The sequence below is a fragment of the Macaca thibetana genome, chromosome 13, assembly GCF_024542745.1.
Source record: "Macaca thibetana thibetana isolate TM-01 chromosome 13, ASM2454274v1, whole genome shotgun sequence".
NCBI lineage: Eukaryota > Metazoa > Chordata > Mammalia > Primates > Cercopithecidae > Macaca > Macaca thibetana.
Window position 1 is genome coordinate 43,350,353 of NC_065590.1, and position 12,561 is coordinate 43,362,913.

Here is a 12,561-nt window from a genome sequence, read left to right on the forward strand (position 1 = left end):
AATTGGAACTGTTGGCTTCAGAAGCATGTACCAGGGATCAGGTAGCTGCTGCCACCACCGCCACTACTGCTAGCTCTAGAACTATGCTGACTCTCTTAGATGTGCATGCTCTACATCAGGCACATCCTTACTCATGAAGCTAGCGACTTGCCACTGAAATGCTGGCACAGAAAAAGCCAGTGCTTCTCTGCCTGACTGTGCCTGCCAGAAGAAAGAATCGAAAGAAATAGCAGAATTCCTTTCATCCCATCACTTCCAGGTCCCAAATCTTGCACAAGTGCATCTGATTAGCAAAAGCTAAATCACACAGGAACCTAGTTGGGAGAAGTAATTTTTAGCTCCCTAGCCTCTGCAGTACAAAAAGGTACACTAAAAGGAGGGTAGAGTCAATGTTTAGTGAGCTAGTTGACCTTATCCCCCATGCATGTACTGTAGGCTGGCTTACTTCAAATTAATTCCCTGCCCCATTCCCTTTTGCCTTCCTGTACATTAGAGGCTGGAAAGATAAATCAATCAATTCTTAATCAATTCTCCCACCTCTTTTGCAACTGGAGGTGCCCTGTGAAACAGTCTGACCAAGAGGATGTGAGCAGAAGTTTGATATGTGGTTTTGGGAAAGTACTGTTTCTCCCCTAAATGGAGAACAAACTAGCTGATGCAGGCTTTTGCTCTTCCCTTTTCTTCCTGCCTAGGATGAGACTGTGATGCCTGGATGTACAACCATCTGTTGACCATAATACTGAAAGCCAACAAACTGAGAACAATGGAGCAAAAAGAAAAAGCCCAAGTCCTTGATTACATTCAGCAACTGCAAATACCATAGATTGGCATTTGCATTAATTTCTTGTTATATAAGAAAAGTGAACCCCTATTTTCAAGCTTTATTTAGTTTTCAAATACTTGCAACCCACATTCCTAAATGATACACAGACTTTCCTGTTATAGAAAGATTATGAAGATTGTATATCTTATATGAGAATACTTTTTTGAAGTGTTGTTACATAAACAAATATTTTGAAGCATCTACCAAAACTATATTTAATAAAATATATACAGGGAATATTCATGTAGATTTACCCACATATTTACCGTATCCATTGCTTTTCCCAAGTTTCATCTGGGATTGTTTTCCTTCTGCCGGAGAACACTCTTTTGTATTTCCTTTATTGACAAATTCTGTCAATTTATAGTAGTCTGAAAATGCTCTTATTTTACTTCATTTTTGAGGGGTATGTTCATTGGGCATAGAATTCTAGGTCGGTAGTAATTTTCTTTTAGCATTTTGAAGATATCACTGCATTTATTCTGACTTTCCTATTTCTGTTAGGAATTCAGCTGTAAGTTTAATCTTAGGGCTGTTCCTTTATATTTTTATTCTGTGGCTGCTTTTAAGACTTTTTTCTCATTAATTTTTAGTAGTTTTGTCGTCACGTGCATAGGCATGGTTTTCTTTGTACTTTTTTCTGCTTTGAATTTTTTTCTTTGTGGCTTTTCTGTTTGTATAGCTATTTTAAGCATGGTTATTTTTAAATCATTGGCTGATAACTTCAGTATCTGGATCTTCTGTGGATCTGTCTCTATTATCTGTTTTTATTCTTAGTTTTAGATGAAGTCTTGTCTTGATGTATACTGAGTATGAAAAACCGAAGAGATAATTTGTGATCCTGAATGATGTTATCTTATTTCGTAGAGGATTTACTTTTGCTCTGGAGGGAATGGGCCTAGTGCTACACTTAATCAAGTATTAAAATTATTAAAAGTGGCTTCAGTCCCTGTAAGTCAGTGATTCTCAATGCTGGATGCACTTTAGAACTACACAGGAAGCTTCAAAAATATGCATGTCCCTGGACTCCACTTCAGAGATCTGACTCTACTGATCTGGAATGAGGCATTGATTTTTTGGGGGAGAGTAGTTTTTAAAAACATTTTTTGAAATAATTATGGATTCACAGGAGGTTACAAAAAATGCACTGAAAAGCTCATGTAGCCAGCCCTTCCCTAAAGCTTACCCCATTGAATGCAAACATTTCATACAACTATAGTACAGTGTCAACACCAAAAAACTAACATTGGCACAGTCCATAGAGCCTATTCAGATTTTCCCAGTTATACATGGACTTGTGTACGTGTGTGTGTGTGTGTGTGTGTATGTGTAGCTCTATGCAATTTTTTCACATCTGTAGCCTCCCTAAAAACCACCACAAATGAGATACTCAACTGTACCATCACTCCCTGTGTTATTCCTTTATAGCCACACCCATCCTCTCTCTTTTCTAACCCCTAGCAACCACTGATCTGTTCTCCATTCCTGTAATTGTTCCATGATTGTTAGACAAAAGGAGTCATGTAATATGTATCCTTTGATTTTGATTCTTTTCACTCAGCATAATTTTGTGGAGATTTTTTGAACTATGGGACATTGATAAATTTTTTAATCTTTGTAGGTAATTCTCATGTTTATTCATGATTGAGAACCACTGCTATAAGGGTTGGTCCGTTTCTGGTTCACTGTTATACTCTTAGAGCATAGCCTTTAAAAGTCCCAAAGAAAAGGCTGAGGTGTTTTCCAGGGTCACTCCTCCTTCGTGGGCTTTTTCTAGCTCAAGAATCTTGCCAAAAGTTCTGCTCAACTTCTCATGCACTTAGATACCTTTCACTCTCAGAATTAGCAATTGCCTTGAAAGAAATGGAGACCAAATGCCCAGCTCCCCTCTGTAAACTGCCTCTTCTTTTGGATTCTTGGCTCTGTAAATTCTCACTCTCTCAGTGACTTTCTGATGTCTTTGAACAGATGTTTATTTTATATTACATCCATTTTATGTGATTCTTATCAATGCCAGGATTACTCCAAAATAACCTAGCCAGCTATTGTCAAAGGTAGAACTCTATCGAATAATATCTAAGTAAAAGTAAAAAAGATTAGTCCTAGAGAAAATGTATAGACTAAAGGGAAGGTAATAGTAAACTATGAGGAAGAATTGGTCATAGAGTATCTGATCATAAGGTTTTAATACTTGGTATAACTAAACCATAAATTTGTCTGTGTTGTATTTGGCAATGCTTTGATATTAAATTTTAGTTTCTATTCATTTTATCACTACATTACACTTAAATAAACGATATTATTTCATATATTTGGTCTTCAAGGGGAAGACGGCTATCTCTTAAGACAAAATGGCAACTGAATTCCTAAACAAATTATTAAACAGATTGAAACAATAGGCTGAAAACATTTTTATTTGCAAAACTTAGTATTTGTTAAAAGAGAAAACAATTTTCTTATCATTCCACACTAGATTTAAATAGAAAATGCCAAATTTGGAGGACTAAGCATAATTTATATAAAACTGGAGTTGAAAGGAGTGCATGACAACGTATAATGGAGATTTTTCTGCCCTTGCCACCCCCGCGCCCCCTGAAGAAAGGAAATGAGAGAGCTTGAACAGCAGTTAGAGGATATTTTGGAAGGAACCAAATAAAGCATAGACTTTTTACCTTAGAACCATTCCCCTTACCTGCTCCATTATATACATGCCACCCACCTGGAGTTAAATAAAGCCCAGATGGAGAGAGTATCATAGAAACATCCAGAGAGCTTTGAGGGAATCCCAGCCAAGGAGACTGCAGAACTCATAGGGAAGCCTAGAGTTAAGTGAGTTCAGCCAGGATTCTGAGAAACTCACTGCCTGGGTGGTAGAAGAGCCCCACTGAAGGAGGCGTGTAGGCAGATGGGCCTAAGAGGCGCTTGGCAGAGTCTCACAATCCTGGGTAGTTCCAGAAGGCACTGAAAATTCCTGAGCTCCCAGTGGAGGTTAAAAAAAAGTGGTAAGAGAACCAGATGACAAAAGGAAGTTTGGGATGGGGTTCAAAAGGATCCCCAAGACCAGGGCAGGTGAGAACCAGTTATCCTCTCATGTAGACATAGGCTGGCATGAGAACAAGAGGCTGCTGCCCCATGCCAGGACATTTGCTATGTCCCCAGGGTAACTTAGATCACACACACATACATACCTGTCAAGAAGGTGGGTATTCTCAGATCTTAGGGTGGACTAGATATTTACTTACAAGGAACTACATTTTAAACCAAACTTACTGAGTTAAAATATGAGGGAAGATTTAGTATTTTCCAGCATCAAAGAAAATGAGAGTCAAAAATTGAATTCGTTTATAACACATATGTTGTACAAATTTTAAACCACTGACTGCTTTTCTTTTTTTTTTTTTTTTAGTGTCAAGAACACTTAACATGAGATCTACCCCTTAACAAGTTCCTAAGGGTACATAGACTACAGTATTGTTAACTATAGGCTCGATATTACACAGCAGATCTCTGGAACTTATTCATCCTGCATAACTGAAACTTTATACATATTAAACAGCAACTCCCTATTTCTCCCTGCCCCCAGGCAAAATTACCATTCTACTCTCTGCTTCTTATGAGTCTGACTATTTTAGATACCTAATATAAGTGGAATCATGCAGTATTTATCCTGCTGTGACTGGCTTATTTCCCTTAGCATAATGTCCTCTAGCTTTACCCCTCTGTAGCTTTTCTTTTTCAGGAATGTTTTGACTCTTGTTCCTTTTTCATTCTACCTGATAAACTTTGAATCACTTTGTTAAATTTTCCAAAAACCCGTGGCAAGCTTTGATTACTCTACATAGGTCTATACGGTAATTTTGGGAATTATTTAAATTTTAAAAAAAAGTTTAACCTGTTAAAGTTGCAGCCAAAGGAAAGAGGAAATATGTAAAATCAATTGCATTTTTTTTTTTTATACATGAGGAGAAAATATTTGTTTTCCCAAGCCCAGTGTGGCCTTGGGACTCTGATGTGGGTTTGGTTCCTGGAAACCAGAGTTGGGATCAAGAACAGGGCAGGGCTGGCCTGAGGCTTTGGGAACATGAGACAAATACAGAAGCAATGGCAGTATTATGCGGAAAAGTCAGAACTGGGAACCAATAAAGCATACCCAGCTTCACATCCAGCAGGAACTAGGTAGAAAGGCAAATTCCACAGCAACTGGAACTGGAAAAATGGAACAGGTTCCTAAGGACAATTAGAAAGACATCTGGTAAGATCGCCTCAGATGGGCATGCAGAGTGCCAAGCCTTTATGAAATTTTGCCTGTACTTGGGGAAGAAGTTGTTATAGGGGCTAAGTTTGTTGAGATGCTCAGGAAGACTTTCTCAAATAAGACTTTTTATAGATTGTACAGACATATGATGGAAATGTTTCTTATCCTCACAGCAAATGCAATAAATGAGTAATGGGTTTTTGATAGGTCATTATGGGGAAGGGGCATGGAGATGTGCTTTTCAGGTGTCCTGTTAGAAGAGCCTGTTGTGGAGAGTGTAGCTGACCAATAGTCTCCAGCCTCTCCCACCAATGACTGGTGGCACAGTGGGGATACTCAAATCAGGCCATTCCTGCTGATGGGGATTCCTTTAATGGGCTGCTCTGGCTCAGGAACTCCCATCAGCCTGGCCAAAACTTGCTCAGAACTGCAGTATTTGAGACTCTTCCTACCCAATCTTCTTTCCTTCTCTCTCTCCTTTCACATGTGTCAAGCTGATATTGTGGTCTGAAAATGATTCCTACTTCAGCTCCCTACCACTTTATCCTTCACAGGCATTTTCCCAGTAAGTCTCCTGTATATCTAATCCCACCTTGGCTTCTGTTTAGAGGAGTCCATTTGACACAATTGTCTAAGTGGTTTAGTATCTCCTCTGTACTCTACTCCCACCCACACACATCTGCATACCTGTACATTTATCAAGCACTTAGGTACCTTATGCACTTAAGGTATTATGCTGATTAACACATATTTATTATTGTATTTACTCCTTGTAAAGAAGTGCACAGTTTAAAATGGTTAAAATGGGCCAAGAGCAATGGCTCACACCTATAATCCCAGCACCTTGGGAGACTGAGGCAGAAGGATTACTCGAGCCCAGGAGTTAGAGACCAACCGGGGCAACATAGGGAGACCCCCACCCTGTACCTACAAAAATAATGTTTTAAATTAGCCTGGCATGGCGGCGCATGCCTATGGTTCCAACTACTCAGGAGGCAGAGGTAGGAGGATCGCTTGAATCCAGAAGGCTTCAGTCAGCCAGGATCATGCTACTGCCCTCAGCCTGGACAACAGAGTGAGACCCTATCTCAAAAAATAAAATAAAATAGAATAAAGGCTTCAGTGAGCCAGGATCATGCTAATGCCCTCCAGCCTGGACAATGGAGTGAGACTCTATCTCAAAAAATAAAAATTAAAATAAAATAAAAAATAAAGCAGTTAAAATGGCAAATTTTAGGTTATACATATTTTATCACAATTTTAAAAAGTAGAAAATCTTGGTGTCTCAAGAAAATAAAATGTCTTCTTATTTAGATGTTTATATTGTTGGAAATTTAAACAAGAGAAAATACTATAGTTTTCATGTTTTCTATGCAAATATTTCTATGACAATTTCCCCAAATGTGTGTTTATTGTGTTCACATCCTCTGATTTGTATAGTAATTATAAGCTCATTAAAGTAATGCTTCTCAGGAAAACAAAACAAAACCGAGGATATAGCCTTAGACTAAACTCAGTTCTTTCTTTTTGATCCAAGATGAGCTGCACAAGTATTCAGCTTTCTGATAGATCTAATGATAAATTTTAGAATCTGCAGGATTGGCTGGACAAACAAGACTCCCATGTGTCATTCCAAATAGGCTTCCTCTCTTTGATGGGGCAGTTCAATGTCAAGTCTCTAAAAAGTACTAGAGGGCAGGTACTCTATGTCTTACTTAGGTTAGACCCCCGATAATGTAGAGAGCATACATGTTAATGCCACAGTTGACTTCTTTCTAGTGGGATTTGAGGAGTAAAATCAAGCCTTTTACCTGGAAAAATGGATATCCCATCTCCCCACAGAGATGGACTGAGAGAGTGCCCACTGACAAAGCCAGAAAACTGGGTTTATTTGAGCATGGGAGTGACTAGCCAAGTCACTGAAGTGTTTACGTCACACTCAGAGCATGGTAACAGTCTCTTAGTATAATTGAGCAAGCACTGATTTAGGGCCTTGCGTTGTATATGATGAGTATTGAGAGCTGGGATTTTATGTTTCTGCTAGTTCTTGGTTATCATATTAGTCTGAAAAGCAGGTGCCAATTTGGGATTAAATATGCAAAGATTGGTGGGTTATGGTGGCATGCACCTGTAATCCCAGCTACTAGGGAGGCTGAGGCACGAGAATTGCTTGAACCTGGGAGGCGGAGGTTGCAGTGAGCTGAGATTGCGCCACTGCACTCCAGAGCCTGGGTGACAGAGTGGGACTCTGTCTCAAAAAAAAATGCAAAGGTTATATTTCTTTCACCATTTGTGAAAGAAAATGAAGAGGGAGCCAGACAAGGCTGGGTGAGCATCAGCTAATGAAGGAAGTCTGACACTAGGTGAAGGAGAGAGAGTAGGTAGGTTGAGTAGAAGCATCCTACACTGCTGGAGTCTAAGAAAACTTCAGTTAGGCTGTTTGGGAGTCCCTAAGCCAAAGTAGCCATCAGAAGACTCCTGTGCCTCTGAGATATGGGACTGTTAGTATCCCTCCTGCACTTTGTCATCGGCTAGGAGCAGCCTATGGGAAGCATGGCCTGGGAACAAATGTGATGATGGATTTCAGAGTCAGGAACTGGACCCTTAATCAATTACACTCTATGTAGTTGGAGGTCTAGTAGGCACATACTCATGGAAGTCATTGAGATAGGAGAGAATCATGAGAGCAGAAGAAAGAGGGCCCCAGCTACCCTCCTGGGCAGTCTAGGAATTACTCTAGTCTCTCTAAAAATCTCAAAGCTGAACCTGAGTAGGGACAGAATTAAAGGTTCGAACTGTGCAGTGGGATTCCCCTCTTTCATTCCTTTCTCTGCACAATACTTTATGTGTAGCAGTGGCAACTGTGCATGTTACTGGTTCTCCAAAAGCCGAACTTTTTATTTAGCCTTCCCTTTTCCCTTTCCTTTTCTCTAATTTTTTTTCTACTTCTTTTTGCCTCTCTTTCATTTCATATTTGTGCCTTAGATGTGCTCCCACTACCCCAAGGTAATAAGAGATTGCTACCCTTGTTATTTATGATGTTAACTTGGTCCAAACGTGAGTGTGATTAATAACCTCAGATGCCATTTCTGACCAGGTCCCAGACCTTGAGGCAAGTTGACAAAGGGCAGATGGGAACATGGTCTCCAGTAACTGTTGGCTGTCATCACCACTTTCCTCCATCTCATTTTCTCTCTTCTTCCCTCTTTTTTATACCATATCCACTCTACCTCTACACACACTCACCCTTGGGCACTCACATTCCTATAATCTTCCTGCTGCATTGCTATTTTGCTCTCTCTATAATTTTCCCTCATGGTCCCAGACCTGGCATCCAAGGGCAAGAAATTTAAAAATCCAGAAGCCACCTTTCCCAGTGTACTTAGTCCTGGTACTTGTAGCTCCCTACACTAGATCCCAGGATCACACTTTCCTTAGGTTCTAACTCTGTTCAAGATGCATATAAACTCTCTATGGCGGGCAGTCACTGCGCTGGGAGAACAGAGGAAAAGGGGCCATGTAGCCAGAGCCAAAGTATACCAGACAGCACTGGCTATGTAGCAATGCCAGGACTGCAGCAGAACTGAGGGAAGACCTGGTAATATAAAAGCCTGGCACCTTGAAAGAGCTCTCTGGAAGTCAAGATTCGTAAAATTATATCACGTTAGAGCCTTTGAAAAGCTCTCCTGCCCTATGCACATGTTCCATTTTATCAACATTACAGATTGTGCTCTATGTGGCTGAGATATCAGAGAAATGGGAAGCTTATTTGTTATTTTTGTCAATAATACCTAACAATTATTACCATATTCTTAACTACCTCATTTAATCCTCACAGCAATCCTAAGGGGTAGATACCATTATTACACTCTTTCTACAGTTGAAGAATATGAGGCTTATAGAAAATAAAGAACGTCCCTGAGTTCACACAGCTGGTAAGTAGCAGACCAGGACTCAAACCAGGAGCTCCACGTACTGTCCTGCAAGCTGTGCACTGGACAACTCCTGGGGTTGCTATTCACAGACCATGATGTGAATGGTGCTTCTTGGAGTTGTATAGTGCAGCAGCCCTGACCAAGCAAGAATGCTTAAGCACAACACTGGGGTTTTGAGAAAATGCATGTAACAAGAGAAGAGTTTTTTAAATGTATCTAACAAGAGATATACTCTTTAAATTAAAAATTAGGCTGGGCACGGTTGCTCACACTTGTAATCCTAGCACTTTGAGAGGCTGAGACAGGTGGATCACCTGAGGTCAGGAGTTCAAGACCAGCCTGGCCATCATGGCAAAACCCCATCTCTACTAAAAATATAAAAATTAGCTGGGCATGGTGGCGTGTGCCTGTAGTCCCATCTACTCGGGAGGCTGAGGCACAAGAATCACTTGAACCCAGGAGGCGGAAGTTGCAGTGAGCCAAAATTGCACCACTGCACTCCAGCCTAGGTGACAGAGCGAGACTTTGTCTCAAAAAAATTAAATTAAATTAAATTAAACTAAAACTTAGACATTATAGAAGAATCAGGTTGCTTAGATTGCATTTAAGCACATATCCATGTTGTGCTTAGACATTTTACTACTTTGTACTCTGCAGACTTTAGCTGCTATTTATATCCTGCCAGATTTCATAGTTTTACCTTCTGGATTTCTAAAGAAAATGGGTAGAGTTCAGAGAAGCTAATGACGACTCTTTCTTCCTAATGTTTTGCCTGAGTATGGATCTTGGGACATCACTAAGTACTTCATATCAGAAAAGAACAGATGTGTTACTGACCTAAGCATTCAGCAGTTTACCTAGCAATGCTAAGTTTGGAGTGTTTTGTGTAACTCGGTGCTGTTGACCAGGGTCTAGCCAAAAGCATGCTGGCAGCAGTTCCCAAAGCCTGTGCTTTCTCTCCTGGGAAAGGAGGGTTATTCTAGAAAGCAATTTAGTGTCCCTAAAATTACACCAAGCACTAATTTATAGGTGATATGCCAAAATCAGATTTAGATCTAATTCCTGCCTATTAGAATCTGCCATAAAATAAGAAAAGATATAAACCTAGAAGAGAAACAGGAGTGTACAGAAAGGAGGAGGGGAGAGAGGGAGAAAGACGTGTAGAAACAGAAGAGGAAAGAACCAAAGTCTTCAGTTTACCCTGGAAAGTGGGGGCAGGGAGTAGGGTGGGTGATAAATCTACCATCCTATTCTCACCGCATTTGTGGGATTGCCAGCATGGGAGGGAAGCACAGACCTTGGTCTTGTGTCTTGCCCATGAATATATATTTACATTATAAATAAAAAGTATAATTTCACAGTTTTGGTCAGTACCCTGTTTTACTAAAAGTACAGATCTGGATTTTCTTTTGGGGTAGACAGTTCTATTGGGGTTGGGTTAGGAATACTCTGAATGGTTCTTTAGTTATGCTAAAACCTAATCCAGAAAAAAACAGGTATAGAACAATGTGAGCTAAAACTTTCCTGCTGGCTATTGTAAAACAATTGGCTTATTTTGGTGGAATCTTTTTGTGTTGTCTTCTCCAATTTTCTGGGAACATTGAAGCTGCAGTTTTGAGGCTTGGGGAGTGGTGGGAGAGGGGATGCAAGAGAGAGTGAGAGATGACCCCAGCCAGGGAGAGATGGCCAGGGACAGCCAGGGACTCCTACAAAGGAAGGTAGCCAGTGGGCTCTAGGAACAGAGATATCTGACATCGCACTTTGTGTCCTGTTCTGCCCGTATAGTGGCCACCTATCTGTTGCCATTCCACCCACCAAAACCCTTTAAAAGGTTTTTGTTAATCATCACAATTTATTTTATTTATTTATTTTTTTATTTTTTTGAGACGGAGTCTCGCTCTGTCGCCCAGGCTGGAGTGCAGCGGCCGGATCTCGGCTCACTGCAAGCTCCGCCTCCCGGGTTTACGCCATTCTCCTGCCTCAGCCTCCCGAGTAGCTGGGACTACAGGCACCCGCCACCTCGCCTGGCTAGTTTTTTGTATTTTTTAGTAGAGACAGGGTTTCAGTGTGTTAGCCAGGATGGTCTCGATCTCCTGACCTCGTAATCCGCCCGTCTGGGCCTCCCAAAGTGCTGGGATTACAGGCTTGAGCCACCGTGCCCAGCCAATCATCACAATTTAGTATGAGATTTGGATTAACACTCATTACCTTAGAGAATTCAAGTTTTAGAACAAAGAGAACTGGAGAAAGGGCCCAGCATCCTGGAGAAGCACTAATCAGATAGAGAAAAGTGGGGAGTAGGAAGGAGTCCAGAGTGTGTGAACATTCCCTGGCAGCCCTAGGAAACATATGAGAAGGGACTGGAGCGTGGGGCTTGAGTTACTTTTTTTGAATATTAAAGGAAGGAAACCTGGATAACATGAAGACTACTTGGGTTTCCCTAGCCCGAATCCAGAGGGTGCAGCAAATATTAGCTAAAGCCAGCAGCTCTTCTTCCTGGGGTATCATGGGACCCTATCCCCATATGTTCCCTGTTCCTCTGCATTCTCCAACCTACCCTGCAAAAGAGACCCACAGAGGCTCTCTAGAGTTAATGTAGCTCTAGAAGAAGAAGGAGAGAGAAGAAAACATGATAACAGGGAGAAAAACACCAGAAATGTTCTGAACTGCTTTTGAATGTGCATAACATAACTCCACCTTGAAAAGTAGCCAAAAAAAACTGAACAAACAAAAACTGGCAACAAGACAACTAAATCCACAAGCAATTAGCTATTACTGTTAAAACGCTAGCAAAACATCATTTCAGAGTTCCATCCAGAAGTCACTGGATTACTTGTTCAGGTTTTTGCAATGACTTTGCGTGTGGTGTGAAGTTCATACCTATCCCCAAGATCTCTGCCAGCCCTGTTCTGCCCTAGAGGACAAGCCCAAGCCCATGCCAGCTTCACCCCATGGTGAATAAATGGGTGTGTGAACATCACTTGCCAAATTCTGAAATACAACCATGTCAGTGAGAGACCACACACAAAAATAACAGACAAGTTTGTTCAGGGGCCCACACATTTTCATAACAGTTTTCTTGGCGTACACTTGACATAAACTGCACTTATTTAATGCATACAATTTAAGTTTTAATGTATGCACCCCTGAAATCATCACTACAACAAAGATAGGGGCCCACCACTTTAAAAAACATTTATGGGTGTTTCCAGGAGATGGTTCCATTTAGCCAAGTATCTCATTAGGTGAAATAAACTTCCCCAAAAGTATTTAACAAAAAGCATCTGCATTGTGATTACCTAAGCTGCTCTTTTTATGGGTCTGTTGGGCTATATTGGTGGGAAATTTGACAAGGTTCCAATGCTGATTTCCTTGATTCTCCAGCAAAAAATGTCTGTGGAATTAAGAGTGTGGTGTGGACATATGGACATGGGGTAGGATTTGTGGTGAGGTTCCGACACGTTCAGGATTGCAGCTCGCCATGTTAAGCAGATGAAAATGGTAGGGTAGAAAAACAAGGAAGTGAAAAATGCCCAGCACTGAGAAAG